This window comes from Caretta caretta, chromosome 4 (genome assembly GCF_965140235.1).
Source record: "Caretta caretta isolate rCarCar2 chromosome 4, rCarCar1.hap1, whole genome shotgun sequence".
NCBI lineage: Eukaryota > Metazoa > Chordata > Testudines > Cheloniidae > Caretta > Caretta caretta.
In genome coordinates, this window is record NC_134209.1 from 53,299,436 (window position 1) to 53,318,866 (window position 19,431).

General features: G+C 40.9%; 1 long non-coding RNA gene across 1 annotated transcript in view; it reads left to right on the forward strand.

The window, feature by feature from the left end:
- The window catches only part of LOC142071752 (uncharacterized), a 28,220-nt gene extending 9,479 nt beyond the window's left edge, over positions 1–18,741 (forward strand). Inside the window, exon 3 of the long non-coding RNA XR_012667943.1 lies at positions 18,386–18,741. This is a non-coding gene — a long non-coding RNA (uncharacterized LOC142071752). The remainder of the gene's footprint in view (positions 1–18,385) is intronic.
- The last annotated feature ends 690 nt before the right edge of the window (positions 18,742–19,431 follow it).

Below are 19,431 nucleotides of genomic sequence, written 5' to 3' on the forward strand. Positions count from 1 at the left end.
ATAATTTGTTTTAACCCTTCATGAAATCCTGGTCCCCAAACTAGCCTCTTATGTACTCAAACAGACATACCTGGGAAATGCACAGGGTTAAGCAATAGGGTGAGGTTTGAATCAATGAAACCTTCCTGTCTTTCTTCAAGTTATGGACTCAAATGCCCCAGTTGTCTTGACTGAAATCCTAAGGAGTCATGTTTCATCTAGATCAGTAGGGCCTGGGGTCAAGAGTCTCTAGTTTTAGCACAGTAATGGGAATATATATATAATTAGTCTGTGTTTTACACCACAATGCTGGGGTCACCCACTCAAAGTGCTGAAATAACAAAGCAAATGAGCTCAGACAATCCAGAACCACAAAAAGAATGCCTTGAAGCTCTCCTCATTGCAAGTTGGCTGCTCTCTATTATTTCCTAAAGATACCGGGGATGGTTTAAAAGAAAGAACAAAAGAAGGCAGCATTTTTCTTTCAAATTCCCTTTTCTAAACCAAACCAGACAGAACTGACAATTCCTCATGTTTCAAACAAAAGTCCAAATCCTCCTCTCATTAAGTCAGTGGTGTGCACTGGTGTTCCTGAGAGCAAAAATTGGCATAAAACCTCTTATATGATGCAATATGGGTCCTTTAAATACTCTCTTCCAAATTCAATTCTAAGATATTATTTATCAAATTCTGCTCTCGAAACTCATTGATTTCAGTGGGTTACGTGGGTGTAACAAGGACAGAATTTAGCCCTGGCACTCTAGTCTCCTAGCCTGCAAACAAATGAAATAATAAACAGATCTCTAAGTGACCTAGTTCAATCCTTCCTGTATTTTTGGCTATTTCCTACTCATTTAAACTGCATTCCTTGTAGCAAACAGATGCAATTTAAATGTGATCAATATATCCTTGTGAAGTATTTATGGAGAAGCTGAACAGCTGTAGAAAAACTGTGAAGAAAGCCTGGCACTTAGCAAAGGTGGATTCACAGTCAAACAGGAATGGAAGGCCCTTGGAATAACTCTCTCTCTTCTATGAAAGCTCGTCTCAGTGTTCTGCAGGATTTAACTGTGTGGGGACAGGTAATTGTATAATGAGGAGAGTACATTCTGTTAGTAACCCCAGACTCTCTTAACTGTGATTCAAGGCATACTTATTTGCTTGGACTGATGTAAAGGGAGGTTTGATGGGGGTTAGGTCTGGAAGACAATGGGGAATTTTGTGAGAGTTCTGTAGGGGTCTGAATTTTCTTGGCTGTTAAGGAATAATGCTCAGATTCCCAAAAGTATTTACGGGCCTAGCTCCCATTGATTTCAATAAGAGTTAGCCAGCTAAATACTTTTGTGGATCTGGGCCTTGGTTGCTAGATATTACTTTTGCTCCTGTAATTTGAGTTAGGGACACCCAGGGCTTTTAAGTAGATGTCTTTCTTTTGTATAAGCCTATGTGTGTGTGTGTGTGTGTGTGTGTATATATATATAGCAGGTCTTTTTGTCATAAAACATTTATTCAGCTTGTCACACCATTGGATCCACTGATCTTTTCTGTTTTCCTATGGATATTATAGGCTCAGGGTCAACACAATTTAACACAAAGCCTTCCCTCAGCATCTTCTCACAGTTCATAATGTCTGACAGAGAACCTAAAAGTTTCATTATGCCATTAGCCTTTATTAGCACCCCACTGGCCATGGCACGGAAGGAGAAAACATAAAGATGAGCAGATTCTACTTCATTGGGAAAATTCATCCATGGCTCAGAAGGCCAATGTGAGACCCTCTGTGCCTCTTGTATCTTGTGAGTCAGTTGCTCAGGTAGACCATGAGCAAAGAAGCCACATAGATGTGTCTATACAACCTTCTATGTCCTTCAAAAAAAGGGTTTCTGTGCCAGCCTGTCCTATAACAATCTGGTATGGCTAGCCACAGTGGCTGTGGGCTGGGGAGACGAAATGGATTTGTGTATACTAGAGCCAGGAGCTCTAATCCCTTTATTCTAAACTCATTGAAACCAATGGCAAAACTCACTTTAACTTTAATGGTGCAGGATCAGGGCCATAGCAGAGAGACACTGTGGCCACTGTCCCAGCCGCAGAAGTCTCCACAGCAGCACCACACTCCACACATTGTGCCTGAATACTATTATGTCACAATCTGGAATGCAAAGGGTATGAGAAGGGGCTCTTATGCTTCTCACAAGTTTCGCATTGCCTCGTGTAAACTTTAAAGCAAATTGACTTCACATTGATGTGCAAGGTTAGTAAAGTGGCAATTGCAATTGAGTCTTTCACCATAACAGTAGGAAATACAGTAGAATCTGACAGTAAAACATTATCATTTTCACAAAGACTACTGACCAAATTCTGATCTCCTCCACACCAATGGATCTTAATAGTAACATATTTGAGTAACAGGATTTACCCTAGATATACACCAGTGTAATGGAGAGCTGAATCTAGTCCCACAGCCACAAAAAGGATATTCATATTATTGCTTCTTCACAGTTTCTTCCACTTCAAAGGTTAGAATTTTGTGGTCCACAGCAAAAAAACCAACCCAAAACAGAAACTTCCTCAAGTTCTTTCAATTCCATTAGCAAAACAATGGTCAAAAACCAAACCACACCAAAATAAATAAATAAATGAGCTTGCTGGGAATAAATGGTTACAGTGAACTGTCTGTGTTTCAAAAGCCTGACTCCTTCAGCAAGCTGGTTCCGGAAAATGTCTATCATTCATTTATATGCAATTATTGTTTAAATTTCATATGTGTTAAAATCTGGCCTGTTAACCATGGCATGCTTGGATTTGGCCCCCACTGTCAGCTAAGCCGATGGTGGTCTGTCACAAAATGCTGGTGTTTATTAGAAAAAATTATGGCCTACTGAATGCTATTTTCATCCATTGTTGGATCTGAGAGCCCAGGTTCCAGCCGGAGCCTGAATGTCAACACTGCAATTTTATAGCCCTGTGAGCCTGAGTCAGCTAATTTGGGCCAGCTGTGGGTCTTTTATCACAGAATAGACATGCCCTTAGTTCTCATAACACAGAATACAATATCAATTAGTATGATTTATCATCTTTGTTGGACATCTCTACAGAGAGGCTAAGGACTGAAAGAACATAGAGAATGGACTGCTCTCAGTGAGAGATGGTCCAGTGATCCAAGGGAGAGGCAATATATAGAAGTATGGACTGCTATTGCCTGTAATGTGCCTGTTATATGAATCAAAATGTCATTTTACTCTCTGGACCGCTCAACCTGGCACCTTTCAAAGGAATTCGTTTTTAAAGGTTCAGCTCTCGGAAGGGAGTAATCAATGGTGTGATACTGCATTAATTGCTAAGCATCTCTTAGTAAAACAGCAAACGTGTGACTATAATGGATCAGGTGACGACTGCAGAATTCTGGTATCCAAGACTATGGAGAAAGAGCAGCATTGCTGGGTTACCAAATCCACTTCAATCCAGGCCAGTTCTAACTCCTCATGCTTTTTGCACATCTCTATGCATATTAGTTCCCAGTGGGAGAGCCGTTGGTTATTGAAATAGCACCAGAACAGTTGTTATAATATTTCTAACCAAATTGACACCAAAACTATAAAGTACCAAAAATTTCTCAAGAAAACATCATCATGTGAGATCTCCTGATTACTTTTTAGACCAAAGAGGTTCATATTAATTCTGATAAGATTTGAAGAAATACCAAACTTTCAGATGCGTCTCCATAACCCAACCCCATTGGCAGAAAAGAAGGGGCGAGGAGAGAACTCAGCCTTATTCTCCACTTAGTTTTACACTAGTGTAGCTCCATTGACTTCACTAGATGGATTTGCACTAGTATAAGTGAGATCACAGAATCTGATGCAATGAGTGTGGAGACATTTTGTGCATACAACTCTGTGAGAGTCCGGAAAAAATGGAGTATAGAATATCTTATTTTATTAGGGTTAGTGGAACCTTTGTCTGGTAATCGGAGAGCCTGGCAGCAAACCACACAAACCATTTATACCTTACCCACAAAACAGAAACAAAACAAACTAAAAAATTGTGTTGCCAGTCTTACATCATATCAGAATCTAACAGCACTTTGAGCATCTCCAAGAAGCACATAACGTCTTTTTCATTAAGGTAAGGAAAAGCCATTAATAGGATTAATCTGTGCTTAAAGGGGTGACCTCTCTGCAGGCAAAAATACTGTTAAATATGGTTTGCTGATAAATAGTTTATGATGGTGCTGATGTCCAGCATTGCCATGATTATTCATGCTGTGTTACAGTAGATCTACTACAGACAAACTGAGCCTCAAGTACTTAAAGGCTTATTTCTCCAAGTAAAATGCTCACTCAGCGTCCAATTTAGTTTGTGTAATTAATAACATTTGAAGTGACAGAGGTTTAGTACCTCGCCCAACACTTTTCTTTAAATGCCCTTTATATTTCAGAGACTCATCGATTTCTTTGTCAGTACCAATCAAATATACCATAACATTATTGTGCTGAATTTTTTAACACTTAAGTTACACTAATTGTAACTTATTCAGCTAGGAACCCAGTGGAGACTGGTGTTATCTGTTAGGGGGCAAGGCAGCTGAAGATCATGCTGCATCCAGTTTTGCTCCTCTGAGGTACACCGATTGTATGTTGAAGGTTGAATTCCACAGAGTGCCGATCAGATTCTGCTTTCAGTTATGCCTGGGTCTATCTGAAATAACTCTGTTGGCTTCAACTGAATTACTACAGATTTACATTGATGTAACTGAGAGCAAAGTCTGACTTTCAAACTTGAACCCAAAATAAATCCATAGTAGCGTCATTAGTTTCAGTGGAAATTCCATACTTGCAGTATGAATTTACATTGGTGTTACTATGCCAGCAGAATTTGGCCCACTGTATGTATGTGTGTTTGCAGGGTATTGTAAAATGAAATAAGCTGACTAATTTGGAGAAAAAAAGAAGTGACAGCAATCTTTTCTCCAAAATGTCCCACGTGACTGTCCCTCACACTCCCTTTATTTTATTTATATCTAAGAAATTTGCTTATTTAAAAAAAGGTAACTCTTCATGTTTCATCTCTGTGCATACTAGTTTCCAGCAGGAGAGCAGTCAGAGCTTCTCTTTCAGTACAGTAACTCCCCACTTAATGTCCTCTCACTTAACCTTGTTTCGATCTTAGGTCCCTGCTCAGTTACAGAACATGCTCCATTTAAAATTGTGCAATGCTTCGCTATAACGTCGTTTGGCTGCCTGCTTTGTCCACAGCCGGCAGCTCCCCTATCAGCTCCTTTATGCCCCCCCACCTCACAGCGCCTCCCAGCCGCTGGCAGACCCACGGATCAGCGCCTTGCCCCTCCACCCCCCACCTCCTGCCTGTGGCAATCAGCTGGCTTGCAGCGTTCGGGGGCGGGGGAGCGAGGACTCGGCATGCAGGCTCCCCCTCCTTCCCCTGCCTCCCAAACGCCGCAAGCCAGCTGATTGCCGCAGGCAGGAGTGAGGAGGAAGGAGGACGCAGCATGAGGAGGAAAGGGGGAGGGGGGAGGGGAAGAAGAGGCGGGTTAAGGGTGGGGGCTTGGGGGAAGGGGTGTAGTGGGTGGGCCGAGGGTTGAGCCCCCCCGCCCATGGTGCTTGCAGAGTAGAGGAAGCTGCTGCTGCTACTGCACACCATACTTCTCTTAGCCTACAGCACCTTCAGCCTCCTTGTCTGCCTCATTGTCTCCAGTGCCAGTGGGCTGTGCCCGTGTGGGATATGGTGGGGGCACCTCCCAACTATAGTACTGTACTGTATGGCAAAAAAAAATTTCCCTGGAACCTACCACCCCCCACCCCCCATTTACATTCATTCTTATGAGGAAATTGGATTTGCTTAACATCGTTTCACTTAAAGTCAGATTTTTCAGGAACATAACTACAACGTTAAGTGAGGAGTTATTGTATTTCTAACCAAATTGAAACCAAAACTAGATCTCTCAAAAAGGTTCATATTAATTCTGATAAGATCTGAAGAAATGCCCAATCTTTCAGCTGCCTTTTCATATCCCAACCCAAACTCAAATAAACTTTTGAGGCTCAGCTAGTCATAGTGGTAGGGTTATAAGTTATCTAAGGTTTTACTATATGTATGTTGCAGTGAGTTTCAGAGGCAGTACTACAAATAGTCCAATTCTGCCAACCCTTACTCATGCAAACCAGACCTAATCCAAATTCTGTTTGAAGTTAATGAGAGTCTTTGCACTGATGTCACTGGGCATTGGATCAGCTCCATATTCCGGTTTACATTGTATTCTCTTAAAATGTATTTGTAGGATGCCTACTACAATGGGGCTCTTCTCTCATCTGGGAACTGTGCTATAATGCACATTTTAAAAAATGCAAAAAATCTTTTAGAAATCAATAAGACTATTTGCATTAGTAAGGACTGCTTGTGTGACTATGGAGTCTCAGGATTAGGTCCTAATAGTGTGGTTCCATATCAGTGCAATATGCATGTACAGCTACACTCGATTTTTAGGTCTCTTTGGAGAGTGAAGGTGAAGTACTTGGTGATGTCTTTATCTGGCTGTAGAACTCTAATAATTGTATTACAACTAAACGGAAACTGCAACACCTCCCACCTGCCAGGATTACATCCTCCCAAACAAGAGGGTTTAGTCATTTTTCCCAAGCTGATGTGGGAGGCTTGGGCACATATTTATTACTGTGTACAATGCTAGAGAAGGTGCATATGCATGAGGAAGAGACTCATTAACTCTATAGCAAATCTCCACTTCAAACTACCTATTCTGTAAAAGGATCAAAAAGGTTATGTAACTCACAGTTTAGTCACTGCTTTGAAAATGTTAAAATGGGCTTGTTTTGTTAGTAAAGCAGACATAATTCCTGCTAATGGTGTCAAATACACTTTATATCGGACACTTTTCTGAAGAAAAAAATCCTATGTGCAGATCTTAGGGACTTGCAGCTTTTCAAATGAGTGCATGGACCATTAGCATCCATTCAGCTGGATGGGCTTTGATCGTCTTTTAAAAGGAGCTAAAAAGAAAGCAGGCAAAGGGAGCGAGAAAGACGAAAAAGAAAGATCTGCCAGCAATTCAAATGGTCCTAATTATTATGCTATATATAACAAGCTAATTGAATTTGATTCCTTCCCAGCAGAATTATCATTTTCTTTCATTTTGTGTTTTATTAATTATCCTATAGATCTAAGTATAACTATTGATTAGGTCTGAATTCCAAGCCTAATCAAAAATAATTCTTTCATTATGTAGCCGTTAATGGTATGTCAACATTTCAGTTCTAACTTCCCTGCTTTCAGGAGCAATTATAATCTCTCTGTTAAAAAAAAAATCACTTCTGCATCCAGGCTGGCAGCACAAAAAGTTTGGGAATACATTTTATTAACAATTAAATAAATCAGTTTAGTAATTTGCAAATTAAGGGCTGAGCACTGATCAATATGCTTGCCCATGCTATCAAAATGGTCTGAGATGAATTTAGAATCAAACTGTGATCTTTTTCCTAGTGTGGACATGCAATGCCTTTTACCTTGATTCAGCTGGTTGATTAATTATGGGCCTTATCATGTCTTTAAGATCAGGGGCTGTCTGGAGTGGTGTTGAAGTGGCTGTCCACAGCCCCAGCTACTGCTGTTCAGAATTCTAGCTGCTTTATCTGCCTTTAAAGCTTTCATGCACTAGACAGTAATCAATGTACCCTACTCGGCAACACCAGCCTTACCTTACAGCTACTCCTAAGTGTCACACAAACTAACTATCTGTGACACGTGGTCAGAAAGGGTTAAACATCCTGCAAAATAAATAACCCTCAAAAGACATGTTGAGGGATAATGTTTGTGTTTTTGTGTATTTACATATGTATTACTAGGGTTTACAGTGTAATCAACAGTCCCTGTCTATGCTGTATTTTGATAGTTCAGAGATCAAAAGAACATCCTCACATGGGCAGAAGGGCATTTGAGCATTGGCCTACTAAACCCACAGTTGAGAGCTCAATCCTTGAGGGGGCCATTTAGGGCTCTGGGGAAAAAATTGGGGATTGGCCCTGCTTTGAGCAGGGGGTTAGACTAGGTGACCTTCTGAGGTCCCTTCCAACCCTGATATTCTATTCCTTAAATTAATTATAAACATGGGATATCTCAGTATTCATCTCTCTTTGAAATATACTGTGAATGGTGGAAGAACAAGCAAATTGCCTTATGTTAATTCTATAGTTCAGTGTTTCCCAAACTTGGGACGCCGCTTGTTCAGAGAAAGCCCCCGGCGGGCCCGGCCCGTTTGTTTACCTGCCACGTCCGCAGGTTCGGCCGATCGCGGCTTCCACTGGCTGCGGTTCGCCGCTGCAGGCCAATGGGGACTGTGGGAAGCAGCGCGGGCTGAGGGACTCAAAGGCAGGTAAACAAACTGGCCCGGCCCGCCAGGGCCTTTCCCTGAACAAGCGATGTCCCAAGTTTGGGAAACGCTGCCCTAGCTAAATACCAGTGATGTACCTCCTTCAAAGTCACCCTAGTTACCTTGTGTTCCCAGAGGAACTCCCAACTTGTCAAAGAGGACATGAAATTGTATAAAAGATCCTGGGGTCCTGATTCTGACATCACAGATTCGCTTAAGCTTCATCGGGGAAAGTTTGAATCACAAGACTAATGTCCCAGTTATGCTGATATGCCCTGAATATAATATTTAGACATTGGACTATAGTCATGAACTATTTCTTGAAGAACTCTTTGCAACTACAAAGCTCACCATCTCTGCTATGAATCTGAACCGCAGTGAATTGAACTCATGTCTGTAAGTATATTGATCTTTTAACCATAGTCTCTCTCTTTTGTTTTTTAATAAATATTAGTTTAGCTAATAAGAATTGCCAGTAGCACGTATTTGGGTAAGATCTGGAATATTCAATAACCTGTGAGGTAATGTGTCCAATCCTTTGGGATTGGTAGAGCCTTTTCTTTTATATGATGAAATAAGATTTTCATAAATCATCATATTTGACTTAGGTACCTGCATGGAGGCCTGAGGCTGGATCACTTTAAAGGGAACTGTGTTGTTTGGACTTCTGAGTAATCAGTAAGGTAATAAAGAAGCTGTTTTATACTGGTTTGGTAAATATAAATATTAGAATATCCACCAGTTTTTTGGGGTTTGGCTGCCCCATTCTTTGCAGTTCACCCTAACTGAGTGACCACAGCTGGCCCCCACTGGGACCCCGGTCATACTATCCTTGGCTGATTTCTTGTAGGCATCACAGTAGAAATGAGTCAAAAGGTGGGATTTGACTGAGGAAGTGTAGGTATCTAATGGATTAGCTCAAGGAGGACATGGTATTAGGTTGAGCAGGGTACACAATTGTTCAAAGGAGGTGGCATGGAAACATGGTTACTGTGGTCACAGTAGTGACATTTTTTAAAATGGCAACTTCTTACTGAACAGATCTGCCCCCAGTGGTAATATAATTTATATCTGCTTACCTTAAAGGCTTACATACTATTTCCTCCTGTAACAGTGCAGAGCTATAGGCGATTGAGTAGGATTCTCTTCTGAGATTTGTTATTGTTATTTATTTATTGCATGACAGTAGCTCCTAAATGCTCAAATCTGGGATTGCGCTAGATGCTGTACAAACACACATGATGAAAAGATGGTCCTTCCCCAAAGAGTTTAATACTCCAGCATATGAAAAGGTTTCTCATGCATCATGCATGAGCACATCATTACTAGAATTATGTTAACTAAGTTATGATCACAGGATCTTTATTACTCATGAAGATGCATTATCCAAACTACACAACCAGGATGATTTTGCAGGCCAGCAGTTAGAAAAATCATGAATCTTACACCAGAGTGATAGTTGGTGTAACTCCACTGGTTTCAGTGAAGCTGTGCTGATTTACACCATATGGAGATTTGGTCCTACCTGTTCTTTCTTGTAAACTGAGCAAATTTGATGTGGAAGGTGCTGGGAGACATTAAACATGGAATCCCATAACGCCATCGTGAAGGAGCAGAGAGACTGCAGCAGGACACAATAGGAGTTAAGGAACACCTGTGGGTTCAGCTAGCCCCACCCTGGTATACCTGCAGCCAATGCCAGGCCTCTGGGGGGGGGGGGGGGAGAAGGCAGCCTGGCTCAGTCAGGGGCTGACTGGCGAAGAGGCAGGAGCTGTCTATATGATTGCCTGAAGGCTCAGACCTGCAACCTCCCTGCCAACACAGCCACTGGAGGCAAGAAAGTTTTCCCTGCCCAAGGGGAACCTACAGAGAAGCCCCAACTGGACTAGTGGGGCTACGCCCCAAACTAAAAGGACTTGCATAGGGAGCAGGCCAGGAAAACAGGCCCTGAACAGCTGGGAGAAAGATCCATCTCCCCTGTTTAGGGGTTGAGCAATACAGGATCCTGGGCCAGGACCTGAGGGGGAAGGAGGGGTTGGTCCCCCTACAGCCCCTCTAACCAACCACTAGGCTGCCTGGCCACTGAGAGCCCTATCACAACCATTTGTACAGACTCACTTTTCAGAGCAGAACCACATTTTAATATTACTTAAATGTATATGTATTTTTTGTATTCTGATCTAATTTTAGTTTCCAAATGATGTTTGAGTAAAGTTGGCCTAATGAAAATCAGGCAAATATTTTGTGTCATATGTAATAGGTAATGTAAAGTACATGTGCTTTAACTAAACCTCTAAAACGTGGGATAAAGAGAGGTTTTCATCTGGATTTAACATCCCAGTAAAACATACAGACCATCTAATGTTGCCAGTCCTGTCGGTACTCTTTGTTAAATTCTACACTGGTATGGGTTTGGCTTTGTACAATAATTCTTCAGATGCAGCAGACACAAGATTTTGTTTTTTTAGCTTTGATCTGAGTAGGGAAACCACCATAATGGCTGGAATGATATAAGAGAAAGATAGAACCAAAGCTAATTTCTGTAATGTTTCTTTTAAAGAGTTTCACTTAGTCTAATCTCATTTTGGGTGCATTTGTTGGATGGCTATAACTATAAAACATTAGCAAGTTAGGTTTCCCACCATACAAAAACAAATAAAAATGTTTAAACTGGCTATTTCTAATGTCTAATATGTGGTATGTGGTATTTTTAAGATTCTAAAAAGCTTCTGCTACTGTTCAAGAAAAGCAGTGAGTCATTTTATACAACCAGATCTATCTTTTCTGAAAACCAGGTATAAGAAACTGTTTCAGTATATTTATGTACATGAAGATATACACAGTATACTAACTTTATATTCTACACACTCTTAATTATTTGAAAGATACAAATAGGCAAACTTAAATTCCTATGGGATTGAACTGATCTGGTATTTTCAGTGTCCTACGATGCCTTGTAATAGCTAGTACTAGAAAGAACAGACAGGAGTAAAGAAGTGAGGGAGCCTCCAAAGCAGAAATTGGAGGAAACAAAGGGCACTGGGATACCAATACATTTAATTCTCTACTGAAAAACAGTACTCCACTGGTAGAATAAGTATAGTTGGAGGGTGTATAAATAATGCTGGTGATATGGGGATGCAGCACTATTACATTAAATTGTCTACATGCTTATAGATTCATAGATTCATAGATACTAAGGTCAGAAGGGACCATTATGATCATCTAGTCCGACCTCCTGCACAACGCAGGCCACAGAATTTCACCCAGCCACTCCTGCGAGAAACCTCTCACCTATGTCTGAGCTATTGAAGTCCTCAAACTGTGGTTTAAAGACTTCAAGGAGCAGAGAATCCTCCAGCAAGTGACCCGTGCCCCATGCTACAGAGGAAGGCGAAAAACCTCCAGGGCCTCTTCCAATCTGCCCTGGAGGAAAATTCATTCCCAACCCCAAATATGGCGATCAGCTGAACCCTGAGCATATGGGCAAGATTCACCAGCCAGATACTACAGAAAATTCTTTCCTGGGTAACTCAGATCCCACCCCATCTAATATCCCATCACAGACCATTGGGCCTATTTACCATGAATAGTTAATTACCAAAAGCATGTTATCCCATCATACCATCTGCTCCATAAACTTATTGAGTTTAATCTTAAAGCCAGATAGATCTTTTTTCCCCACTGCTTCCCTTGGAAGGCTATTCCAAAACTTCACTCTCTGATGGTTAGAAACCTTCATCTAATTTCAAGTCTAAACTTCCCAATGACCAGTTTATATCCATTTGTTCTTGTGTCCACATTGGTACTGAGCTTAAATAATTCCTCTCCCTCTCCGGTATTTATCCCTCTGATATATTTATAGAGAGCAATCATATCTCCCCTCAACCTTCTTTTAGTTAGGCTAAACAAGCCAAGCTCCTTGAGTCTCCTTTCATAAGACATGTTTTCCATTCCTCGGATCATCCTAGTAGCCCTTCTCTGTACCTGTTCCAGTTTGAATTCATCCTTCTTAAACATGGGAGACCAGAACTGCACACAGTATTCCAGGTGAGGTCTCACCAGTGCCTTATATAATGGTACTAAAACCTCCTTGTCCCTACTGGAAATACCTCTCCTGATGCATCTCAAGACCGCATTAGCTTTTTTCACAGCCATATCACATTGCTTCTAAATTACAACATAAAACTATAAATCCTGTCTCCATATTTTTCAGAAAGTGCATGTCGATACTCAAAGAAAATGTTTTTACTATTTTGTTTCTAAAAATTAATAGTATAGAGAAGGTAAATCAAAATTCCTATTTTTCCTGTTTTGAAATGAACATTCAATTAAACTGAAAGACAGCAAATTTTAAAGCTAATAATAATAAATATATTTTTACAGCACATAAATAACCTGTGGAACTCATTACCACAAGATATCATTGAAGTAAAGAACTTAGAAGGATTTAAAAAATGAGATATTCATGTAGATAATCAGAACAGCCACAATTACATTGGATAGCATCATATATATATATGCTAAGTTTTGAATATTTCTAAATTATTTATATAAGGGATATAACCCCTCACACTTCACAGCATAAACCAAACATAACATGATGGGGGTTACGAAGAAATTTCCACATTGGCCACCTTTTCTACAGTGGTGCACGATGTAGTTTCTTGCATTTTCCTTTGAAGCATCTCTTAGGTTATGTCTGCACTGCTATTAGACACCCATGGCTGGCCTGCGCCAGCTCACTTGGGCTTGTGGGGCTTGGGCAAAGGGGCTGTTTAATTGCAGTGTAGACATTCGGGTTCAGGCTTCAGCCTGAGCTCTGGGACTCTTTCACCTCCCAGAGTCCTAGAGACCAGGCTCCAGCCCAAGCCTGAACATCTACACTACAATTAAACAGCCCCCTTAGCCTGAGTCAGCTGGCACAGGCCAGCCTCAGGTTTTAATTGCAGTATAGACATACCCCTACTGGCGAATGTCAGAGACAGGATACTGGACGAGGTGAGCTGCTGTTCTGATCCATCATGGGAATTCCTACATTCCTGTTTATGATATTCACTTAGGCCCTGCATTGGGACTGGCTAGCGTAGATGGGATTAACGTCAATGAGAATCTGCATAGCTGCAGGGGTCTGTACTAGTGAATCCCATGCAAGAGCAGGGCCTTAGCCAACATTTGTGAGATAATGGTACACACTGTCAGAGGTTTGAGAAACATTGGGTTAATGTAATAAAAATATATATAATAAATGGCAAAGAATGAATACTGTGCTTTACACTGATCACCATATCCTTGGGATTTCCATGGTGGAGAAAGCCTTGAAAGGATTTTTTTTTTTTTCATTTTAGAATTTGGCCTGCAAGGCTTTTTGTGTGTGTGTGTGGGTTTTTTTTTTTTTTATTATTTTTTTATATATAACATTACTGTAATGTGAAACCATTAACATTATAGATTGGAACAACCTACAAAGAGAACCATTTGGCAACGTCAAAGAAAGTAATAGTGATTATTGTTATTTATTTATTTTTTCGCTGTTTGAAATGCAGGTTTTCTTCTCTATGAACTACAGGGCCTGCTATTAAATCTTTTCTCATTCTTTTTGCATTCCTAGTATGTTAGTTTGAAGGAGATATGAGACAGGCACTGTTATACTTTGCTCCATACAAAATAGCCTCAGACTGTATATCTCACAAGCTGAAGATAGATAGCCTGTCTGCATTCCATAATTCAAAAAACATTAACATAATGTGTGGATGAAGTCAGGAGAATATGTAAACCCACGGCTTGCAGTTTGGATACTTCTTCAGTTCTGACACCTCTGAATATTGCCCTGAGCACATCAGCCTCAAGCAAATTTCCAAACAGTAATATTTTACATAAACGCAGCTCCCTTCATCTTGAAGGATCTCCGATATATTCACAAAATATATACACAGCCACTTCTGATGTGAAGGAAGGCAACCAGTAAGCAAGTTCCACCCTGGAAAAACCCCACTGCTTATGAAATGCTGTGGGCTTTTAAATCTAGTCTCAGAAGAATTTCAAAAGTCTCCTTTGGAGGACCTGGGCTGTAAGGTATACAGTATTGCATTTATTCTTGAAGCATCCGAGTACCTAGTGGGTATTCTGATGTTTTAAATACTCAGTACTCTGAAAAGTAAATTCCATTGACTTCCTGTAAAACTATAAGATGCTCTCTGCCTGCAGGACAAGCAGAATTTTAAGACACTGGGATTCTACATCAGAAAGTTAAAGGTCTCAGTCAGCACAAGCTGAAATCTGAGCCTATGGCAGTCAGTATTACAAACATCTACCCTGATTCTGTGAGCTTATGCACATGAGCAGTCTTGGCATAGCCAATGGGACAGTACACATGCTTAAAGTTAATCATGTGAGTAACAGTTTTCAGAATTGGGTCTTAATGCTTAGAGCTCCCAGGCACTAATCTTGCATGTTGCCTTGCATGGAATACTTTGAAATCAATGGGAGTGAAGTACCTCAGTACCTATGTGAATCTGGCTTTAGTCCCTTTTGCTTTGAAATTACTTTAAAAGAGACAATTACAATTTACAAATCACAGAAAATTGCAACACCTTATGAAAGTTTTCAGGGGTGATCATTTTTTTAAAATTGCTAACGTGAGCTAAGTAAAAAATGTTAATTAAATAAGTAATAATAATTAATAATAAAATTAAGTAGTCTGCTTTAGGTTTCTTTCTTTTTTTAGATTGTGAGGCAGGTGAATGCACTACTGGCAGGAATTGGCAAGAATAGGGTTAAAAAAACCTCTTGCCCAAACAGCAAGATACCCTTGTCAGCAGCTACCTGTATTGCAGGTGAGTGGAGCCACCTGTCAATCTGGCTGCTTGTAATCTACTGATGAAGGTTAAGGGCTCATCAACACAATCTTTGCTGGGGAATGTGAAGAAGCCCCTCCCAGTCTGTTCCAACAGAGATTATAAAGCAGTTCAAGGCATGCATAGGGAAGAGAAATAAAATGGTAGGGGTTTGGGAGAGGAATGATGAATGCAGGCTCCCTCCCCAACTCTTTTGTTAGGCTAGTTGAAGAAAGCCTTTTTCCTTTTGCAGTTTGGGCAAAGGGACACTAACAAAGGGAGTACATCTTCATTTGCTCATATAATGTTTGTAATCAAACTACATTTCAGTCATGATAGAACTGTATCTTAAGTGTTCAGATTCCCTTGCCTGGTTGCCAATTGTCTATGCAGACTGTCATTGAGGTTAAAATAGGATAGCTGATAAGGCATTGCATTGCATCTTCAAAAACCGTTAGAACAGCAGTTCTGGACACTACTTGCAGCTTTGCTTTTTCTACCAACTAGAACAAACTGGGGCCAGAGCATTCTGATTTTACAACTACTTCAACCTAGGGGACAAATTAATGGGGAAGAACTGTCAAAGCAGCACATAATGGGAGAAAAACTGTCAAACCAGCTCATAATGGGGACAGGTTTATGGGTGCTGCTTCAGGCTATAAGCAAACTGCTTCAAACTACAGGCCTAGCTGGAGTTGCAAACTCTGTGGATCCATTCCCTCTCTGTCACCTAGAGATGGCAGGATCATTCTTTTTCTGCTTAATTGGAATCTAAAATACCTAAATGCTAAGTGGGCAGAGAGGGCAGTTTTAAAAAGTATCTGTCTGCATCTCCTCCTGTCTCCTATATGGAAGGGTTGAGTCAGCCTAAGATAGAGAGCCCAAGAGTGGTGAGACTGTTTAGTTTCCCATAGAACCAAAGAGATCTGTTTATACACAGGGATGGATGAGCTTCTGAGGTCTGGTTGGAATGAAATCTTCTCAAATGTGCTTATTGCCGAATCTATCATTAATTTCTAAAACACTAAACAACAAAAGTATCCTTTTCTTTCATTAGGCACTGCAGTGCATCAGAACATGAGTTTAAAGCTTCATGAGGAAAGGAAGGAGGGGATAGGTTCATTAAGAATGGTCTGACTTTTGGGAGCTGTGCAAAGCCTTATTTGGGGTTGTTGTATGGTTTCTTTTTCTTTTTTTTTTTTTTAAAGCACTAATCTTTGGAGAAATATGTAGCGTGCCTGTTGGCTAGAGCTAGGGCAATAGAACAGAACACAGCACTGCACAATGACTGATGGAGCATTATTTCTTCCTGCTCCCCTCCCATTTATAGTCTGCCAGACTCTTGGAGGAAGGGAATTAAAACAGGCCTTTGCAGTGGAACAACTTTCTTTCCCAGGATCTGATGGCTGAGTTGGTCTGACACACCTAATCCCCATCGTTTAAGCAGTCAGTTTAGGGATTGGGGGCCTCCTCACTGTGTATGATTTATACAACGACAAAGCACATCCAGAAGGTGCCACTGGGGACAGAAACAGTGAGGGTTAGTCGGAGAGTGGTGAAGTGTATATTTGTAAGAGATGTTCACGTGATTATTTTAAAAGATTATAAGTGAAAGTTAAAAGAAAAGGAGATTCTTAGTAAAAGATTTGGCATTGCTGTTTAAGAGTGCATAAGAAGTACATAAGCAGGCATAAGAAATTGTGATCATAAGAAAAAAGACATGTTTAGGTTTGAGGCTTTGGGCTAGCTACCTATTGGAAAGGTGGGTTCAGAGTAGTAGAATATCATTCATGCTCCTGACTGTTGACGGGGGGAGTCAAAGAAACTTGCCCACAAAAAGTGGTAAAGCCCCACCCAGAAAGTACTAGAAGGGAATTGTATCAATGGTGTCTGGAGGTTGCAGGAGATTAAACCGTAGCTTTTTCAAAGGTGCCCCTGAAAAAGAGAGAGAGGCTAAAAGACAGGAGGTTCTCTGAGGATGGTGAATGAGAATCTGTGGAAGTTCTGGGAGTACGTTTTGTTTTGTTTTTGTTTTTCAAAGCACTTTAAGGTGAAGTTTAAAATAGAATTTTCTATGAGCAGTTTAATATTTGGAGATGTTAGGAGGATCTGAGCAAGTCAGATCTGCCTGTTAAGGCAAAGATAATGTTGCAAAAATCAAACCCCTCAAGAAAATCAACCAAAATAACCCCAGTGACTATTTTATCAGCAGAGGAAGGTGCTAAAGTACAACACATATACACACAAGCCATCCATGCAAATGCAAATTCCTCAGAAGAACAAAACTGCAGTGAATGGTTGGGTTATTGACTGGAAAAAGATATTACTACTAATCTGTCTAATTTTGCATTCAGAAACAATAGTGTAATTATGACACAGTTTCATTAGATGTGTATTCAGAGTGGAGGGAAACATCTCAGGCCCATTGGGTTGGGACAGGAAATGGGTTTAGGTCCCACTCTGTGGATTGGGAATGCATCTATTTAGTTTTTTTCATCTGTTTTTCCCTTAAAATTTAAAAAATGGAAATTCTATATGAAAACTGTTAATGTGGTGGGAAAACTCAGATCTGAAATGCATAGAAGACAGATAATTCAGTTGTGGAGTCCCATGATAACCCAACCTCTGCTCTGGTGCCTGTCTAGCAGGAGAAGGATTTTCATTGCATGATTATGAGATTCTGATCAATGTATTACCCCATTCAGCAATTTTCCTTTACCAATATGTGTCAGATGTATAGAAGTAGGGAAAGAGCCTAAGAAATTAGTAGATTTATGAAGGGAAATGAAATATTAATACTTGGGAATTACAAGACATACCACAAGGTTGTTTGAAAAAAGGGAATTGAAAAGAAACTGAAGACTAATCCTGAAAATACTTAAGCATACACTTAAAGTTCAGCACACGCCTAAGGGCTTTGCTGATTCTGGGACAATGGGACTACTGTTTGTTGTGTAAAACCTGCGCTCAATCCAGTAGAATGCGATTGTAATATTTGTAACTTTTCAGTCATTGCTAGTGCGATCATTAAGTTCTGTAACCTTTTGCAAACTTTGTAACTTTTAGTCATTGTTAACATAGCCTTTTAAATTTTGTAACTTTTGCAAGCTTTGTAACCTTTTCAGTTAACATTTGTATAACCTCCAAGTTTTGTAACATTCCATCGCAGGATCAGGGAGAGTGTGAACAAGGGATTGTATGTGGGACTCGGCAGAGAGGAACTGCAAGGAGAAAAGAGCCGGAGACAGGAGACAAGGGTGTCTGATGTAATCTGCCCTGAGAAGGCAATCACGGGGTATTGTAAAGAAAAGAAGAACCTGGTATGCGTGAAAAGAACGAGGTCTGGGAATGCTTCTCGGTGAGGGACACAAAAGGAAAACTCAGTGTATGTGATGGGAGCTTCCCAGTTCCAGTAAAAGGAAGAAGGCACACACACAAGCCCCCTGTTTCTTGACCTGCTCGCCGGCCTGGATCTGTGACTGCAGGTGTACACACCAGATCTACTATGCTTCGGCTTCTCGGCTTTCTCTGCTGTCTCCGGTAACTCTCTGCCTGCGTGAGTGTGTGGGTGCATGAGGGTCTGAATGTGCTGAACATGTGCATGCATGAATAAGCTCCATCCCTTTTCTGTTTGATCCAATAGCAGCATTTATTAAAACCAATATAAGTGTAACCCTGGGTTGGTTTCTAGGGAAATTGAGGTAACACACACTCTTGTTGTTAAAGATAAGTACATGAATTTGAATAATCAAGCCCCATGCACTAGAGGGCCCTTTAGTGTGAAGATGAAATGAGTTTCATGCAGCATTGTACATGCATAAGGCTACAGTTTAGTCATGGAAGTCATGGAATCCATGATTTTCAGATACCTCTGTGACTTCAGCCTGAGGTGGTCGGGAGCTGCAGGGTCCCCTGCTGTCCGTGGGGTCAGGGAACTCTGGGGTACCCCCACTGTCTCTGGCAGCTCCCAGAGCTGCAAGTTCTGAGCTCCTGGCCGCAGCAGGGGAACCCCCAAGCTCTCAGCCACCGTGGGCCCCTGCAGGTGCAGATGCCAGGTGTACCCTGCAGGTCCCAGTTCCCACGGGGTGTGGGGACCCACAGATCCCCATTTTGTCAGGGATATTTTTAGTAAAAGTCAGGGACAGGTCAGGGCTTTCATGAATTTTTATTTTTTGCCTGTGACCTGTCCCTGACTTTTACTAAAAATATCTGTGA